The sequence below is a fragment of the Saimiri boliviensis genome, chromosome 7 (genome assembly GCF_048565385.1).
Source record: "Saimiri boliviensis isolate mSaiBol1 chromosome 7, mSaiBol1.pri, whole genome shotgun sequence".
Taxonomy (NCBI): Eukaryota; Metazoa; Chordata; class Mammalia; order Primates; family Cebidae; genus Saimiri; species Saimiri boliviensis.
In genome coordinates, this window is record NC_133455.1 from 85,125,314 (window position 1) to 85,145,250 (window position 19,937).

The following is a 19,937-nucleotide window of genomic DNA, read 5'->3' on the forward strand; positions in this document are numbered from 1 at the left end:
GAGCAGAGCATACGATCCTGACAGTACATGTAGTGTGTGAAGATGAGTTGGCAGTTTGACACATAGTAGGTATTGAATAAATATTTGGTAATGGTGTGAATAAGTGAATGGAAGTGGGGTCATGGACTTTTGCTGCTGAGGAGATGATAAGAAAGCTGAGGAGCATCTTTGGTTCAGTTTCACTGTTCTGATTCATCCTGAAAGAAGAAAAAGAGGAGACAAGGAATGAGTTCTGTCTTCCAAGTCACATTTCATAACATGGTCAAAAAGTTGTTTATGATTGTTCATTTGCTGTTAAGACTTCTCACAAATGCTCTTAGATGAGTGAGTTCGGTAGTGAGAGAATTTACGTCCGATTTCTTGGTAGCCCTAAGAATGGTTGCCAAAGAATGATGGTGATGTGATGGAGGCAAAGGCACTGATGGACAAGGCAAAGGGTAGACTTGCATTAAAGTAGATAAGGTAGCACAGCTTCCTCCCAGAGATGGTTGCCCAGTGCAAGGACCCAGATCTGACTCCGGGCCACCAGAGATGGTTGCCCAGTGCAAGGACCCAGATCTGACTCTGGGCCAATCAGACAAAATTCTGTGGCCCTCTGATTCTCCCAGAAGTGTTCAGCTGCCATGATATCATGTGACGAGAAGATACTATCAAAGCTCTTTGCAAAAATCTTGTTTGCTGATCTGCCAAGAATTTTTCTAACTCCTAGTTTTCCTGAATGTTCTGAAAGCTCTGGTTATATGCCCAACTCATCAACAAGCAGAAGTAACTACAAACAGTCCCAGAAAATTATTGAGTACATCCTATTGATATGGGAAAATCAGAAAATCAGAAGGGTACCACAACCCAACATTTCCAGATTCAGTCCTTCAGGCCTGCTTCAGTTCTATTCTGGCACTTCTTAGAATAAATTTGTTCCTCAAAACATATGGTTTTATGACATGGATGCATCAACAATTGGAACTGAACAAGTAGAAGGGTCCTCTAAAAATATCCTTTAATTTTAAGACTTAGACCACCTCCTGAAACTAGAGGGAATCTTTGAAGCATTACTTATCTCCTGGTTTAAAAAGTGCACAATTGAGAACTGGAATAATAAAAATGCCATACACCATGACTAGTACAAGTTGCTAGGTGGACTCATAGGGAAGAAATTTATTGTCTACGTTTGCAAGTTCTCCCTTTTTTGATAATTATGATTTTCTTCATCAGTGAAGAAAAGCTATATTGTTAATTAACTTACTTGCTGTAAAATGACAATAATTTCTGCTTTGGGAGGTTGAGCTGAGTATTAAATTTTTTTTAATTATTAAGTTTATACAGTCACATGGTAAAATCCCTCAAAATGGCAGCTGTCATCATCATCATCATTATCATCATCATTATCATCATTTATTCACATCAAACTTGGTTTTATAAAATATTTGAGGCAGCTTTTATTAAAACATACATCTATGTTAAAGCTATTAAAATAAGAATAATGAACTTTTAAAAAACAGGAGTATTAATTTCATTCTGAGTTTTTTCCCCAAGCAAAAATGTATGCATCATTAATTACATAATAAATACAAACTGGTAAATGAAAAAATATCTGTTACTCAGAAGGACAGAGTCTCACTCAGTCACCCAGGCTGGAGTGAGACAATGGCACAATTTTGGATCACTGCAACCTTCATCTCCCGGGTTCAAGCAATTCTCCTGCCTCAGCCTCCCAAGTACCTGGGATTATAGGCAGTCACCACCACCATGCCTGGCTAATTTTTAGTATTTTTAATTGAGACAGGGTTTCATCATGTTACCCATGCTGGTCCTGAACTCCTGACCTCAGGTGATCCACCTGCCTCAGTCTCCCAAAGTGCTGGAATTACAGGCATGAGCCACCGTGCCCAGCCTGAATGTAATTTCTTACAAGATATATTTTAGAAATGGTAAAGAATAACACAATTGACAATGTACTCAATAATGATTTCACAAAAAATCCCAAATATTTCTTCATTGCTTCCAAAATAAAGGACATAACTTTATGCTATAACTTAGTAAAAATGTTTAAAAGTGAACGGCTTAACTTCTAATCATAAAACCAAAAATGAAGATGTAGCTTATATTAATTAGAGGAAGAAATGCATATCGTGTTAGTGGTTCCCAAAACTGAATATGAATGGAAATCACTCAATAAATTAAAAAAAAAAAATTCTAGGACCCTGCCCCAGAACTACTGAAGCTGATTTTCCTTGGGTTGGATTCATTCAAGCATATGCATTGTTTTATCTTCTTTTATTTTAGTAGAATACACATAATATAAAATTTACCATCTTAGCCACTTTTAAGTGTATAACTCAATGTGCAACCATCACTACCATCTTTCTCCACAACTTTTTGATCTTGTAAAAAAAAAAACAAAAAACTCTTACACACTAACTTCACATTTTCCCCTCCCTCCAGTCTTGGAAACCATTATTCTACTTTCTGTATCTATGATTTTTTATTACTCTTAGTATCTCACATAAGTGGAATCATACAGTATTTATCTTTTATGTGACTGGCGTATTTCACTTAGCATAATGTTCTCAAGATTTATATATGTAATCTATTGCAGAATTTTCTTCTTTTTAAGGCTGAGCGATATTCCATTGTGTTATTTTGACAAATAATATTCCATTGTAACATTCTACTGCTCTCATCCATTTATCCTTCAATAGACATGTTGCTTTCCTGTTTTAGATAACGTGAATAATACTGCTATGAATTTGGTGTACAAATATCTCTTCCATCTTCCATTATTTTCTAACTAATGGAAGATGGGAATTGTAGAGAATATACCAAGCAGGCCGGGCACAGTGATGCATGCCTGTAATTCCAGTACTTTGGGAGACCGAGGCGGATGGATCACAAGGTCAAGAGATTGAGACCATCCTGGCCAACATGGTGAAACCCCATATCTACTAAAAATACGAAAGTGAGTTGGATGTGGTGGTATCCACCTGTAGTCCCAACTACTCAGGAGGCTGAGGCAGGAGAGTCGCTTGAACCCAGGAGGCGGAAGTTGCAGTGAGCCGAGATTGCACCACTGCACTTCAGCCTGGCAACAGAGCAAGACTCCACCTCAAAGAAAAAAAAAACCACCAAGCTTATTTACTGTTTGGTAGAACATTTCCGAGATGTGTTCCAGCAACTCCTAAATGACTCCCAGCAGGATATTCCCCAGGAGGAGCCTGAGGATCTTTGCTGTGCTAGTGAAGGTGACACAAAGATTGTTAAGCTCAGGTGTGACTATCCTCTGCAGGCTAGAGTTAATAATAGCAGATGTTACTCTAGAACTCCACTTCACTTCACTGCACTCAAGGAATGAGACCTCTGTGGCTGCTGAGGCCAGGCAGTGGTGCTTAATTTTTAGAGGCAAATGGCCATAATTATCACAACAGGTAGCAAAGCCAAAAGGACAGCCAAATTGCTTAGACCCTCTGGGATTTGTGGCAATAGCTAACATACTATGTTGTTCCTGGGGGCACAATTAATTTACATGAAATTAAAGATAGGCAGTTCTATAGAAATGGAAAGTCAATTAGTGGTTTCCTGGGACTAGGAGGAGGGAAAAATGTGGAATGACTGTTAATGGGTACACAGTTTATTTTTGTAGTGATAAAATTTTTCTAGAATTGAATATTGCTGAATTGTACAACCTTGTAAATATACTAAAAAATCACTGAATAGTACATTTTGAAAGAATGAATTTTATGTGTTTATCATATCTTAATTTAAAAATTATAAACATGAAGACACTATATATTGAAAATGTAAAATAATTTATGGATCAAATTAAAACAATCATGGAAATTCAAATATGCTTAGAATTAAGCAACCATGTTTTCACTTAAAGAATACAGCTTAAGTGTATTTATAGGAAAATGTATAGCCTTCAAGGAAAAATATTAGAAAAGACTGAAAATTAGTGAGCTAAGCATTTAATTAGAGAGGCTTTGAGCCCAAAGAAAGATAAGAGGAAACAAAAAGTGAAGATGGAAAAATAAGAAATAGAAAACAAAGAAACGAAAGTAAAATAAATGAAACAATAACAAAAAATAAAATCCAAGTGCTGCTTTTGGGAAATAATTAATAAAAACTTTTTGCAATATTGATTTAAAAAAGAAACACTTGGGAAGCTGAGGCAGGAGAATCTCTCGAACCTGGAAGGCAGAGGTGGCAGTGAGCCAAGATCACACACACACCATTGCACTCCAGCCTGGGTGACAACAGCAAAACTCCATCTCAAAAAAAAGAAAATACAAGTATTAGTCCTGGAAAATAAATTTTTTGCAAAGATTAAAAAATTCTCAATACTTTAAAAAAATACTAAGAGCATTTGATGAATGTCTTTATGGAATAAGTATATAAAAACATTAAATAAATAGACAATTGTATAGAAAGTTATAATTTATAATAATTGACTAAAAAATTAATAGAAACCTTGGGTAACCCTATAATTAGAAAAGAAATGAAATGGATAAAGTGTTTTTGTTTGTTTTTAAAATTAATTCATACATTATATGGCATTTTGTGTGTAGCAACTTTCACTTTGCACAATGTTCACAAGTTCATCCATAGTGTAGCATGTATCAGTATGTCATACCTTTATATGGCTGAATAATACTCTGTTGTAGGGATATACAACATTTATTTATCTATTAATCAGTTAATAGGCATCTGTGTTATTTCCACTTTGGGGCTGTATATACAATGCTACTCTAAACATTTATATACAAGTTTTGTGTGAAAATATGTCTCCAATCTCTTGGGCATTGAATGGAATTGCTGTCATATGGTAATTCCATGTTCATCTTTTTGAAGACCTGTTAATAGTGTCTTTTAAAGCAACTGAATTTGACAATAGTGCCAAACTATTCAATGGGGGAAAGGATAACTTTTTTTAACTAAGATATTTGCATGCAAAAGAATGAAATTGAACTCCTTTCTCACACCATACACAAAACTTAACAAAAAATTGATCAAACACCTCAATGTAAAAACTAAAACTATAAAATTCTTAGAAGAAAACATAGTTAAAAATCTTATTTACCTTGTGTTTGGCAATGATTTCTTAGATATGACACCTGAAGCACAAGCATCCAAAAAGGAAAAAAATAGATAAGTTGGGCTTTATCAAAATCAACAAATGTTGTGCGTCTTAAAAAGCTTTTATCCTTTCATCATTAATTTTTATTAGCTGTAGGTTTTTCATAAATGCTTTGTTGAGGAGCATTTATGTTGAGGAGGTTTCATTCTAAGTTTTTTTTGAGTATTTTTATCATAAAAGGATATCAGATCTTTTCAAATACTTTTCTGCAACTATTGAGATAATCATCTGGGTTTTTTGTCCTGATTCTGTTATTATGACACCATAGTAATCAGACATTTTTGTATATTCAACTAACCTTATATTCCTATGATAAATCCCACTTGGTGATGTTATATAATTCTTTTTAATATGTTGTTGGATTCAGTTTAATAGTATTTTGCTTAGGATGTTTTAAAATCTGTGATTTTAAAAGATACTGGTCTCAAGTTTTCTTTTTTTTTTTTTAACTTTAGGTTCTGGAGTACTTGTGCAGATTATGCAGGGTTGTTGCATAGGTGCATACATAACCAGGTGATTTGCTGCCTCTATTCCCCCTTTGACTATATCCAGCATTTCTCCCCGTGTTATCCCTTCCCACCCTCTGCTGTCCCTCCCCTAGCTCCCCAACAACTGCACTCAGTGTGTGATGCTCCTCTTCCTGAGTCCACATGTTCTCATTGTTCAACACTGACCTATGAGTGAGAACATGTGGTGTTTGGTTTTCTGTTCTTGTGTCAGTTGCTGAGAATGATGGTTTTCAGATTCATCCAAGTCCCTACAAAGGACACAAACTCATCGTTTTTTATGGCTGCATATTTGCTACATTATCTTTGTCCAGTCTATCACTGATGGGCATTTGGGTTTGTTCTAGGTCTTCGCTATTGTACACAGGGCTGCAATGAACGTACGTGTGCATGTGTCTTTATAGTAGAATGATTTATAGTTCTTTGGGTATATACCCAGCAATGGGATTGCTGGGTCAAATGGAATTTCTATTTCTAGATCCTTGAGGAATCACCACACTGTCTTCCAGAATTGCTGAACTAATTTACACTCCTACCAACTGTATAAGAGTGCTCCTATTTCTCCACATTCTCTCTAGCATCTGTTGTCTCCAGATTTTTTAATGTTCATCATTCTAACTGGCGTGAGATGGTATCTCAATGTGGTTTTCATTTGCGTTTCTCTAATGACCCATGATGATGAGCATTTTTTCATGTTTCTTGGCCTCATATATGTCTTCTTTTGAAAAGTGTTCATATCCTTCACCCACTTTTGAATGGGGTTGTTTGTGTCTTTCTTGCAATCTGTTTCATTTCTTCGTAGATTCTGGATATTAGCCCTTTGTAAGATGGGTAGACTGAAAAATTTTTTTCCCATTCTGTTGGTTGCCGGTTCGCTCTGATGATGGTTTCTTTTGCTCTACAGAAACTCTAAATTTTAATTAGATTCCATTTGTCTTTCTTGGCTTTTGTTACCATTGCTTTTGGTGTTTTAGCCATGAAGTCCTTGCCTATGCCTATGTCCTGAATGGTTTCACCTATGTTTTTTTCTAGTTTTTTAATGGTGTTAGGTTTTATGTTTAAATCTTTAATCCATTTGGAGTTAATTTTAGTGTAAGGTGACAGGAAGGAGTCCAGTTTCTGCTTTCTGCACATTGCTAGCTAGTTTTCCCAACACGATTGATTAAACACGGAGTCCTTTCCCCATTGCTTGTTTTTGTCAGGTTTGTCAAAGATCAGATGGTTGTGGACATGTGGTGTTGCCTCTGAGGTCTCGGTTCTGTTCCATTGGTCTATGCCTCTGTTTGGGGACCAGTACCCTGATGTTTTGATTACTGTAGCCTTGTAGTATAGTTTGAAGTTTTCTTTTTTGTATGTAGCATTTTTCTGGTTTTGCTAAGAGGTAAATACTGGCCTCATAAAATAATGTAGAAAGTGGTGGCTTCTCTTTTATTTTTCTAAGAGTTTGTAAATTATTGGTGTTAATTTTTCTTTGAGTGTTTTTAGAATTCACCAGGAAAGCTTGTCGTGGGCTTTTCTTTGTGGGAAGTTTTTGTTTATTATTTAAATCCCTAATCCCTTTACTTGTTTTGTTTTTTGTTTGTTTTGAGACAGTCTCATTCTGTCACCCAGGCTGGCATGCAGCGCCACGATCTCAGCTCAGTGAAACCTCCGCCTCCTGGGTTCAAGCAATTCTCCTGCCTCAGCCTCACAAGGAGCTAGGATTACAGGTGTGCCACCATGCCCAGCTAATTTTTGTATTTTTAGTAGAGACGGTGTTTCACCATATTGGCCAGGCTGGTCTCAAACTCCTAGTCTCAAGTGATCCGCCTGTCTCAGCTTCCCAAAGTGCTGGGATTACAGGCACGAGCCACTGCAGCCAGTCCACCTATTCCCTTACCTTGTTATAGTACTTTTAGACATTTAATTTCTCCATGAGTCAATTTCAATAGTTTGTATCTTTCTAAGAATTTATTCATCTCATTTAAGCTTCCTAATTTGTTGATATATGATTGCTCATGATATTCCATTCTAATCTTTTTCTTCTCTGAAAGGTTATTTATTTTTTAAATGCATATTAATTTATCTTAATTACATGAAAAGAATAAAGTCTGTATTTTACCAATTTTATTACTTTATGGAGTCATTTGGTTTTTGTATCTTTACCTCCAATTTTCATATAGCTTCATGTACACTTAAAAACAAAGAATAGTCTCTAATTTTAAGCATATTTTCAGTTATATTATCTAACTTTGTAATAGGATTCGATATATGTTTTATAAATTTGTTAATTGGGTTGTTGGTGTATTTAATATTCTTAGTAATTTTTTATCTTCTTGATTTATTAATGAGAGAGGTTTGTTAAATTTGAACATTATGTCACTTGTTCATTTCCCCTGTGATTTTTGATATATTACATATTTTGACATTCCATTGTAAGGACTATATAAATTTAGGATTATATAGCCCTAGAAAATCTTTCCTTGATAATTAATTTCCTCTTTATTACTATTTTTTTTCAAAATATGTTTTGTTTTATATGAATGTTGTGACTCTTCTAGGCTTTTCAATATTATTTATTTGGGCTATTTCTGTTTTTTTCTTTCAGCCTTGCTGTATTATGATTTAGGTGTGACTCAAAAAAAATGCAGGTAAGTTTTTAAAACACCTGACTTTCTAGGAACACTCTTTTATTTTGCCTGGATTAGTTAACCCACCAATAATTACATTTGTTATAATTTCTGACACATATAAATACATTTTTTACAATTGTATTTACTTTTTCTATTTCCTATGATTTTCCTTGCTATTTTATTGAATTCTCTTCTTGCTTTTCATTGAATTGATCAGATTTTATTTTATTACCCTTTCTTCTCTATTGATTTACATGTTAAATATCCATTCTTTTTTTTAATTCCCACAGCAGTTTTTGAATTTTAATTTCTACACTTGACCTAGAAAGTCTGAGGTTAATCAATAGTTTTCTCCTTCTCCTAATCAATACCAAAATCTTAGAATGTTTTAACTCCATCACAGTCAGCACACGTTATACCCACTCCAACCCCATTCCTGGAATCTTAGATTATATTTTTCCATAGAAAGTTAGCTTTATATCTTTTTGTATGTGTTCAATTAATCATTATTATAAATTATATGTAGTTAATTATATTTAATTTGACTTACATGCTTCCTACATTTTTTGCTACATATTATTTCTTAGATCCTTCTCTCCTTCTTCCAATTTTTCATTAAAAATGTAGTTAGCATTTATTTCTATAATTAAATGTTATTTACATACCCTATCATTCTTTTACTTATGGAAATAGCTGTATTTTACTCCTACTCTTAGTTTAGCTGGGTATTAAACTCTAGGTTCTAGATTTCTTTTCTTGGTGGATTCCTTTGTTTGGAATTTTTTTTTGGAAAAAGTCTGCTCTTGGTCTAATTGTTTCTGTATAGGTAATTTGAAAAAATATAATTGCTCATGATGATGCTATCCTTGTCTTTAAAGTTTTGCAGTTTTATTACATTGTGTCTGTGTTGTATTTATATTGGGTTTCCCAGAAGCAGATATAGGGCTACGGATTTATGTAGTGGTATTCTGTCTTTCTTTTGAAGGAGTGTTCCCAAGAAAAATGGATAGGGAAATAAAATAACAGGACAAGAAATGGATAGATACCAAGCAACACTATGACTTCTAGCAAAGTTCTAGACAGGATAACTTAGTCTCATTAACTCAGAAAATTTTACTAATTGGAATCAGTTTTGGTTGTATTTCAGAGCTGTCTCAATCAGGGTGCAAGGTAGATAACCTGTTTCTATATGCCAGACCATCAGTAGTAAGTTAAGGGCTGTCCTTAAAGGAAAAGAATGTGAATTTCCAGGCACTCTGATTCTTCATGAACAAAGGCATTTAGGCTCCCACAACCTGAGGACAGCACTCTGCCAAAAAGTGCAGGTATTGGATTTGGGAATGAAGTCACAGCTGGAGCTAATATGCAAATGGTGGATCAAGGGGATACAGGCAGAGCATTCTAGCATCTTGTAGAGATGGGAATTACCATTGTTCTTCTCTTTAATTGTCAGGATTGTTGAATCTGAAGATATATGTCATTTAGAAAAGGTCCCAACACTTTTTTTGGAAGTATCCTGCTACCATTATCTCTAATCTGTCCCAGAAATTATATTAGGTATCTGTTTATTTTATCTTATCATCTTTCTATTTTAATAATTTTTGACTTGTATCTGATCTGCTTTTTGATCTGTCCACTGAGTTTTAAATTTCAAAACTATAAATATTGTATTTCTTAGTGTCAGGGGCCGGCATTGGAATAGTGTTTGGCAGCTTGATCATTGGCTATGCCAGGAACCCATCTCTCAAGCAGCAGCTCTTCTCCTACGCCATTCTGGGCTTTGCCCTGTCTGAGGCCATGGGACTCTTCTGTTTGATGGTCGCCTTCCTCATCCTCTTCGCCATGTGGGGCTCTGTGGGGTCCCCTGCTTGTCCCTGCTGCAGCGACTCCATACCATTCCTGGTGCTGGGGTGTGCTAAGCTTTACCATTAAACAGAATGTTTCTCTAAAAAAAAAAAAAAATTTGCATTTAAATTTGCTTTTTGATAGTGTTTTCTTCTTGCTTTATGGTTTACATTTCCTTTTTTAAAAAAATCACTTTAAACACTTATTTTTCAGATTTTTCTATAATCTCAAATTTGAGGATTATGTTTATTTAATCTTGCTGATGAGGTATTGTTCCCTTGTGTATTCTTAAAAATATTTGATTGTGAAGTCATCAGAAGTAAGGATGTCGTGTGTGTGTGTGAGAGAGAGACAGAAAGGGAGAGAGAGAAAGAGTTTTTGAATTTGTATTTATTTACACAAGGTGTCCGGGATTGACTTTTTCTGCATACTTGCTGGTTTGAAGTGGTTTCCATGACCCTCCAAATTGTGCAAAATCAAGCTCCATTTGCTCAAGGCTCATTGTATCAATTCTTCATGGTAGTAGTATTTTTTTTCTTGGCTCATATCCCCATACAGAGGCAAGGTTCCTTGTCATTTCCCTGAGCCAATGGGTATGTATTTCCAGTATCTATTTTCACTGAGGTTGAAACCCTTGATTTTTCTGGTTTATAAGTTTCTCATCCTATTACTCAAATATGCCCAAAGTGTCTTCTCTTTTCGTGACACTTACTGAGATTTAAAGTTAATCCTCTAGATATTAAAGTCAATTTCCAGGTCACAACAGTATCTTCTAACACATGCACTTGCTGGATTTTAGGTTCATTTTTACTTCTACCATCTGGGTATTTCTATGTGTGTGTATGTATATGTGTGTGCGTGTGTGCATGCAAGTGTGTGTGTGCATCTATGTATTTTTCCTCATATCTATTTAGAAAGATTGAGGAAGGTTCTGGAATACTTAATTCATCATGCAGCTAGGATGGATTCTTTCTGAAGGAAAATGACAACAGAAAATCCAATTATTTTTTCCAAAAGAATAAGAGTGCTGTCTTATTGAGTTACTAACTTACAAATGTCCCTAAGTTTAGGTAAGGAGGTAGGGTTCCAATTCTACTATAATTTTTAACTTGCTTTTTCTCAGATTGAAGATCATTTTTTTTTCATAGTGTCAATCAAGCATGTACGTATATAACAACTGGTACTCTTTACTCTTAAAGAATACATATAAAAATTTATTTTATTTGATTTTCCAAAAAGTTGAGCATAGCAATCTGAAATCTCAGTGGTTTCAGTTCTCTGTGTGTGTAAAACTCAGTACAGGTTTTCACAAGTCATTGGTTCATTAGCTGTAGATTGACACAGGAATGTGCTTTTAAGCAATAACCATATATTCCCGTAGCTTTTGTTTTCTTCACTGTATGCAATCCTTGATTCACTTAGTGGGAAATACTATGTGTCAGAAACCGACGGTTCAAATTTAAACAAAGATGCTGATATTTGTTGAGTGTTTAAATCACTGTTCCAGGCACTTGCCATAGCTCATGTTATCTTTGCATCAACTGCACATTGAAGTATTGTTACTCATTTCATAAAAATAGAGAACTGAGACAAGTTCATAAATATATCTTAGTTCATGTAACTAATAATTATATGACCCCCAAAGCGTCAACTCTTTGTACTATGCCACTGACAGTAAAGCAAGGGATTTCAGAAAATATGGAAAGAAATGGTATCAATCAGATGTATTTTCAGTTTGAAAATCACTTAAATGAGATGGGGAATTAGGAATACAGGGAATTAGGAGTTTGCAAACCAGTGGAAGAGTGAGAAGAGCAGGCTCTGAGTGAGAACTCCAGGAACAACTCACAGATCAGTAACATGGAACTGGCTCACCAGGGAGCCGCAATGAGAAATTAGGAACCAGGAATCCACCACCTTGACTATATGCTCCAGAGGTACACTTTTTAGGTGTAATTCAGGTCAGGGAGTTGCATTCAGAGTTGTTGGCTTCATAATCATGCTTTCCCAGTAAGCAGTAATTGTCCCAATTGACCTTGCCTTTTGATATTAGGAATATCTACTAGCACTACTACAGCAAAACCCAGTATTTCCAGGACTGTGCTTGCCAATGTAGTAAACAGAAGTGGTAAAGTTGTGACTTTTGCCTCACTTTCACTTCCCAATTCGCAAGTGTAGCTGATGCGATAAACCCAAAGCATATCTGGAGTCCTAGCTGCAAACGAGTAGAGCAAAAGTGATTTTTAAATTCATAGCCTCTGCAGCACAGAAAGGCCCATGAGGAGAAAGTATGGAATGAAGATTGAGTACATATTAACTGTATTCACCTCACCAAGGATAACAGTGGAAAGGCTCAGGGCTATTCCTTCAAAGATGTGAATTTGGTAAAATTTGAAAACGTGAATCCACCTAAAATAATGAGGAAAACCTCACAAGGAAGAAATTGGAAAAAACTATTCTCCTGAGAAATGCCTCATGGAAAACCTTCATCAGGAGGCCTAGTGACCAGAACCAAACCAGGAACACAGACTTCAAACTACCTTATTCTTTATGATTTATGACCCATAAGCACTTTATTATTTTTACCAGTTGAAGTAAAAATTTACTTAAACAGTTTTTCTAATTAAAAAAATGAAATGTACTAAACTTCTATAAATAAGTTTCAGTATTATTGTTGATAATATAAATTAGTATATGCATCATACTTTTCAGAGAAAGTTAAAAATAGTAAAAATCAGTAATCAGCAAAATTATTTTACTTTTTTCTGCTTAATTGACAATAATAACCTTCCCCAGATAATGCTACAAATGTTTTTACACTCCTAAGGATTTCTATATTACTTTAATATATTTTTCATTAATAACCTAAGGAAATGAATGCTTATTCTTTGAGGAGCACGTGGATTCTTTACAAATATTTCCAAGAACTTGAACTAAAATGAGAGGCAGCTTGTGGAGTTGTGTTCAGTTTGCTGTCTGATTCTCATTAGACTCATCATTCTACATTCTTTAGAGTCCTAGGCACATGGTCTATGGCTATTTTCATGACTGCTGTAATGGAATTACCAAATCAAGTTTGTAGGAGGTAAAAAAGAAACATGATAGGAATAGCAGGAAGGCATGGCTCACTCATAAACAATCTACTGGAATTTTGAATTGATTAGGTTTGAGTGGCTAAAAGGGAAGAGTGGGGAAATGTACTCTAGTTTTCTTTTCCTCCAGTTTCCTGTTGCATTATGTGGCTTCTTGAATGTTGCATTATATAAATCATCTAACCACTGGAAGACAAGTTTTAGCATTGCACACTCAACAGATTTACTTAATTTCATTTTTCCAGTTGGATATCTGCATCAATTCAGGCCAAGAGAGTATCTCATGTCACCTAATGCAACAAATAGATCCTGGAGCATTCATGGCGATATCCACAATATTGGCAGTTGAATGTTTTCTTTCCTCTGCCAAGTACCATCAACATTATTTTTGGGTGGATCTAAATCTGAACAGTCCAGAGTTTCCATTACATCGTCCTAATTGTTAAAAAGAGGGCCTGCTATAATTCTTGAAAACTAGTCTGTTTAGTTGTACTCGTTACCATAACATCAGATTGAAATATTGCTTCTCTGTCGGTTTGGCCACAGTGTAGCAGCCAGCCTGGTAGCGTCAAGGCATTAGGAAGGCAAAGCAATCCACAGTCAACAGTATGAATGGAACAATTCACACTGTTGTACATAGATATAGAGGTTAAACCCAAACACATGAAAAAGTGATGCTGGAAGCACTTGGGAACAGCTGGGCCAGATGAATAACTCAATTGGATGCCATGAGGAACAAATTAAACAACTGACTGGAGACCAGGCTGCTCCTGTGACAGACACTTTAATCAGGAAGTCAAAAGCTGATTGACAAGATGAAAAGCTGGATGACATGAAAAATGGAAACAGAAGGAACAACACAAGAAAAGGGCACCCGGGTCAGCATGCTGACAAAAATAATCAAGTACGACAGGCCATAATCCAATCTTCGAATGTTTGGCATGGTGCTAGTTATGAGAATCTGCAGCCAAGAGGAAAGAAAACTATTATTAAGCAAAGAAATTATCTGGCTTTCTAGAATTCACTATTACATGTTCACTAGAGGATTTTCTTTTTCTTTTTCTTTTTTTTTTTTAAACAAGCATGATCGCTTTTGTTGAGTTTCATAAGATCAATTAAAAAGTGCTAATGTATCTGGATATGAAGCCCTAGGAAGACAACGTATAATAGTGTTTTAGATTCAGAGTTAAGTAGGATATACGCATAGATTGCCTCAAATTGCAAAGTATAAGTCCTTCTCATGCTCTTCTATTCAAGGCATAGAGGAGGAAGAGTAGCAATTACTAAGGGGAGGTTTCTGTGGCCCACTTAAAAACTCACATGCTGGATCCTTACTGTTGAATTGCTGTTGGAATCCAAGGCTGAGCTTCATGCCTTCTGTGCTACATAAATTATTTTTTAGATGCCTCTGAATATCACCTAGATTCCAAAAAAATAAACTCATAGATGCACTATTTGAAGAAGAATAAAATAATAATCAGTTTTTTTAAAAAATCAGATAACATAGAAGTTTGTCATTCCTGGAATAAATGTGTGTATTTATGTATGCTTCAGCTCTCATAGAACTTTAATTTCAATAGTACATAGTTTATCACAGGAGGACCCAGAAGACTAAGCACTTTGGCAGTGTTTAGACACTGACACCTCATGCCTTTTCAGTAAACTCGTCTGCCTTTGGAAAAACAGAACGCTTGCAGTAAACATCGAAAGACCAGTTGACATTGTCTCCCTTAGATCCCCACACTGAAGCTAAACCCACATCTCAAGAGAAAAGAAGGGATGTTTTAATTCATTGTCTTAGTCCACTGGTTTTCAAACCATGTTTCAAATCTCTAGGGGTTTTTTTTAAAAAAAATATGGTCACAGAGGACATGCTTCATTTGTATCTGCTCCATTAGTTTCAGATCCCACAGGTTTTGGAATTCTGGGACATTAAAAACACTGTCGAAAGGTTTCCTGGCCTCAAAAATGTGTAAAAGAAAAACACCACTTTGATGATATTACTCTTAGGTGAGGACACCACTATTTGATAGAATATATTCAGCTCAAACTGGGAGACCAAGCTGGTGTATTTCACTTGGATAAAGTACCTTAGAGAAAGCCAAACTGAATATCTTACCCATAGCATTCTAGATGCACCTGGGACATAGTTGATTATTTCTCATGTTATAGAATTTGCTAGAGGGCTTCATTGCAGATATTAAAACTTGAATCTTCTGCCATATGGTTAGGTTCACTTGAGTCATGACTGTCTAAGTAACTAGCTGCTTCTTCCCACTGCCTTTACGGACATATGTCTAAACTGTCAAATAAATAACTGCAAAGGCCTTTAATTTTCCTGTGAGCTCAGGGCTGACTCTGGAGTCTTACTAAGACAAAGGCATCTGAAAGAGTAACACAGAAATTTTATTATGTCCTCAAAGCCTAGAGCCACACAACATCAAGCATAGTAGGAGAAAACATATATCTACTAGATTTCTTTTCTGGGTTCACTTGCGTTTTTTGAAGGTCTGACACACCATGCCTCACCCCTCTGCTATAAAATGGAGCTACATACATGGACCTAAAATTACCTGGGCCAACCTCGCTTCTTACACTTGCTTTTCTTTGATCATGCTTCCACCTGCTTATAAACTCCTAACTCTGTGATCCCAGCATCATCCCTACTGCAGTTCTCAGGACTCAGTGTTTATATGTACTTGCTCCAGATTTTGTTGTTTTCTCAGGCCTCTGCCTTCATTGCTTCCTGATACTACCATTGCCACCTCCATCTGCCAGGTTCCTAATAATCCTGATCCTGTAACATTCAATCCCTTCCCCCTGTAATTCAGTCTTTTCCGGCCTCATGGAGGGTTGGTGGCAGAAGGTGATAGAGGCTATTTAGTGAGGTGGGGAAATGTGGTAAATTGGGACAATTGCATCATTCATAGCAGTATTTTTTAAAAAGTTTATTTGGAATTTCCTTCAAATATCAGAGGATGAAATAGAATATAATGTTTATAAAAGATTTCATGCTAAAATGTGAAGAATTCAGAGGACAGAGAGCTCAACATATAATATATTGTAAAACAGTGTATGTAAATATGGTTCAAGCTATTTAATTTATTTGACCCAGCATATGTGATTTGGGTGATGTGAAGGTGAATAATGGTTGTAGTGAGATCTTCAACTTTTCCCTTGCTATTAATCTTTATAATACATCAGCCACCAAGACCTGTCATTTAGTTCTATTATGAAATGTGTTTTATATTTAGTCTCCATTTCATTTCTAGCATCACTACTCTGAGCCTCCAATTTTATAAGGTACATGAGAGAAAGGCTGGATCAGAGGCACAAAGCATCGAGAAGACAATAGCACCTCCCGTATCATGTATTTAAAAATAAATACAACACAAAATTTAAAAAGAAATTTACGTAGGAAATGCTGATAAATTTCTCAGTTTCCATTTGGTGATGATTTCTATGTATTTTTAAAAAATCAAATATCAAAATTTTTAGTCCTTGTTCAATGCCCTAATCTGCTAGTGTCCTATTAATTGAATAGTCCATCATTGTATGGGGATTATATTAATATACTTTACAATCCCAGAAATTATGTGTGTAACATAGAAGAATGTAGAAGAACATACTAAAATGTAGAAGTCACATGTTGCTGAGAATTTAATACCCTGACCCCTTATTGTAAATCCCTAATTTACATTCTTTCAAAGGCCAACCATTGCCCACAAATCAATTGTTTTAATCTTGTACTAGATATCCTTTACTATGTAGTGACACAGAAGAAGAAACCTGACATTCATTAACCTACTATTATATGCCAAGAACTTTAATACATTATACTATTTAGTTCCACAAATATCACAAGGCAGATATTTTAAATAATTTAAATAACCTGCTCAAGGTTACATGATGAATTACCTTTACTTAATGGTAAATCCAAGATTCAAAAACCAGGACTATCTCTTCATCAGATTGGTCTAAGATATGACATGGAGACCAACAGAAGTGGGACATTCAAGGCTCCATTATTGACAAGGATTAAGCAAGTGGGGAGATTGGACAATAAACAGGCATTGGGAAATCTCATGAGTTTGATATCAGAGTACAGCACTAATACACTACTATGAAGTTATAGCTAGAGTCAAAAAGTAGAAGTCAAAGACTAAGGTCAAGTTCAAATATCAGATTAAAAATCAAACATGAACTCATTCGATAGATACCTACTCTGTGATTACAAATTCCTTGCATTCCAGTAAGCATATCCGTTTGCATTGTATCTTTGCTGTTCCTCCCATCCAGAATTAGTTATGTTCCTTCACTCCCTTGAATATGGACTGGCCTTGTGACTCCCTTTTACCAACAGAATGTGGCATAAGTGACATTGTACAAGTTCCAGAGCCTGGGATTCAAGACGTCTTGGAGATTCTGTCCTTGCCCTGTTAGAACGATGCCCTGAGATCATCATTAAAGAAAGCCAGTCTGGCCTATTAGTGTATGAGAAGCTACATAAAGGAGAACAAAGACTCCCCAGCCGACAGGCAATATCAGTTGTCGGATAAGTGAGTGAAGCCATTTTGAACCTCTGAGATGACCCTTCAGCATGAATAAGCACATGAAACCAGCAGATGCATATTCCAGCCAGCCTGTAGAACTGTATGGGAAATAAGAAATCATTGTTGTTTAAGCCACTGGGTTGGGGGGTGGTTTGTAACACTGAAATAGTTAACTAAAACAAAATTGGTACATAGAGGTCAGGTGCTGTATTTGTCCATTCTGATGCTGCTAATAAAGACATCCCTGAGACTGAGCAATTTCTAAAGGACAGAGGTTTCATTGACTCACAGTTCAGCATGGCTGGGGAGGCCTCAGAAAACTTACAATCGTGGTGGAAGGGAAGCAAACACATCCTTCTTCACATGGCAGCAGGAAGAAGGAGAGCCCAGTGAGGGGGAAAATCCCTTGTAAAACCATCAGATCTTGTGAGAACTAACTCAGTATCATGAGAACAGGATTGGTGAAGCTGCTCCCATGATCCAATTATCTCCACCTGGTCCCTCCCACAACACGTGAAGATTATAGGAACCATAATTGAAGGTGAGATTTAGGTGGGGACACAGCCAAACCATATTATGTGGGAAGAAAGACTAACTAAAAATGCAACTTTCAATTTGCAAGCAGAATTTAGAGAAAATATAGAAAAACCAGGATGTGCTGGGTTGAAAAGATTCTCAAAGAAAATTTTAATGTAGGTAAATATTTAATTCCAGAAGACATTCAATAAAATGTGGCCTCAATAGTACAATCAAATAGAAGTATGTGGCTATAAGGTCCTAACATAAGAACTCAGAATGATTTTTTATGGAGTATTTAGTAGACCTCACATCTCAACAAATGATTGTCTATGAATTAAGACCTATCACCCAAATGGACCCATCATCCAAATCAGAAAGAGGCCTGCCTTGACAAGAATAGTGAGCCTGGCTGTTTCCTAATAGAGTAGACTTTAATCTGATTCATAGATGTCCCCTAAGGAGTGTTAAAGGAACTTTACTGACTTGGATTAAAAGGGATAGAGACAGTTCAAGAAGACTCTAAGCCATCAACTTCCTACAGACAAAAAGCAAGTTGAGAAAATTACTTAGATGCAGTCATGGGCTATTTCTTATAAAAAAGAAGGAACTCTCAGAGGGCTAAGCAAACCATCCAGAGTATGGACCCAAAATCTGCCCCCCAAAAAATTGATTAGAGAGCCATTCTAAGGCTCTCTATAAGGACCTATAAGAAATAGGTCCTAATCAGGGAATATTCCCTGTACTTCACATGTACCTATTTGGATTTCACAATGGCTTCAGACTATTGATTGCTATGTGCTTCCAGTCCTTTCTCTTTTTTTAAAAAAGAAGAATATTCATTGTGGTTATCTTTTCTTTGTCTCACCATTTTATCTTAGACATTTGAATAAGAGAGGGTAAATGCATCGTAGTTTTGGTTCACAGAACTCTGGATCATGAAAGCCAAGGAGCTCCACAGAGAAACCTCCCTTGTATCTGGACAAGAGAGGAGGTTCAAACTTGTGGATTTCCAGGCTGATGTAACACCTGGGATGACTTTTGCAATTATTGGGGTAGTAGTAAGCATATTTTCTATGTGGAAAATGATTATTTATTTGTGGCCAGGGAGTAGAGTATGGTAAATTTGTGGTTTAATAGCCACAAATTCCACCCATCCCAATATGCATGCCCTTTGGCTTTCTCCTTTCATCCAAAGACAGGATCTATGTCTATATCCCTTTCAATCTGAACTGACCTTGTGACTTACGTTGACCAGTAGAATGTTGCAGAAGGGACAGGACATGAGCTTTGAATCCTGTACCTCAAGAGGCCCTGACACTTCCTCTGTTGCTCTCTTGAAACCCCAAGGCCTTTGCACAAGGAAGCCAATCTAGCCAGCATCCAACACTGTCTGCCAGACATGTAAGTGAGACCATCTTGGATTTCTCTGCCTAGAATACCATCTGGCTGAATAAGTGACATCGCGTGAAGCCAGAAGAGGAGCTGCCCAGAAACCCACAGAATGGTGAAAACAATATATTTTTAGGCCACTAAATTTTGGGGTGGTGTGTTAGTATGTAGCAATAATCAACTGGAACCAGTTATTATACACCAGACACTATGGTAACTAAACTAGATACAGCCCTTACCTCGTGAGGATTTAATATGGGGCAAGGGTTGGGGAAGAATGGCATTAAACA

The 19,937-nt window shown here is 36.1% G+C and overlaps 1 long non-coding RNA gene across 1 annotated transcript in view; it reads left to right on the top strand.

The window, feature by feature from the left end:
* The first annotated feature begins 5,582 nt into the window (after nt 1-5,582).
* Nucleotides 5,583-19,937, top strand: part of LOC141585006 (uncharacterized) — a 107,799-nt gene continuing 93,444 nt past the window's right edge. Inside the window, exons 1-2 of the long non-coding RNA XR_012518288.1 lie at nt 5,583-5,644; nt 8,225-8,267. This is a non-coding gene — a long non-coding RNA (uncharacterized LOC141585006). The remainder of the gene's footprint in view (nt 5,645-8,224; nt 8,268-19,937) is intronic.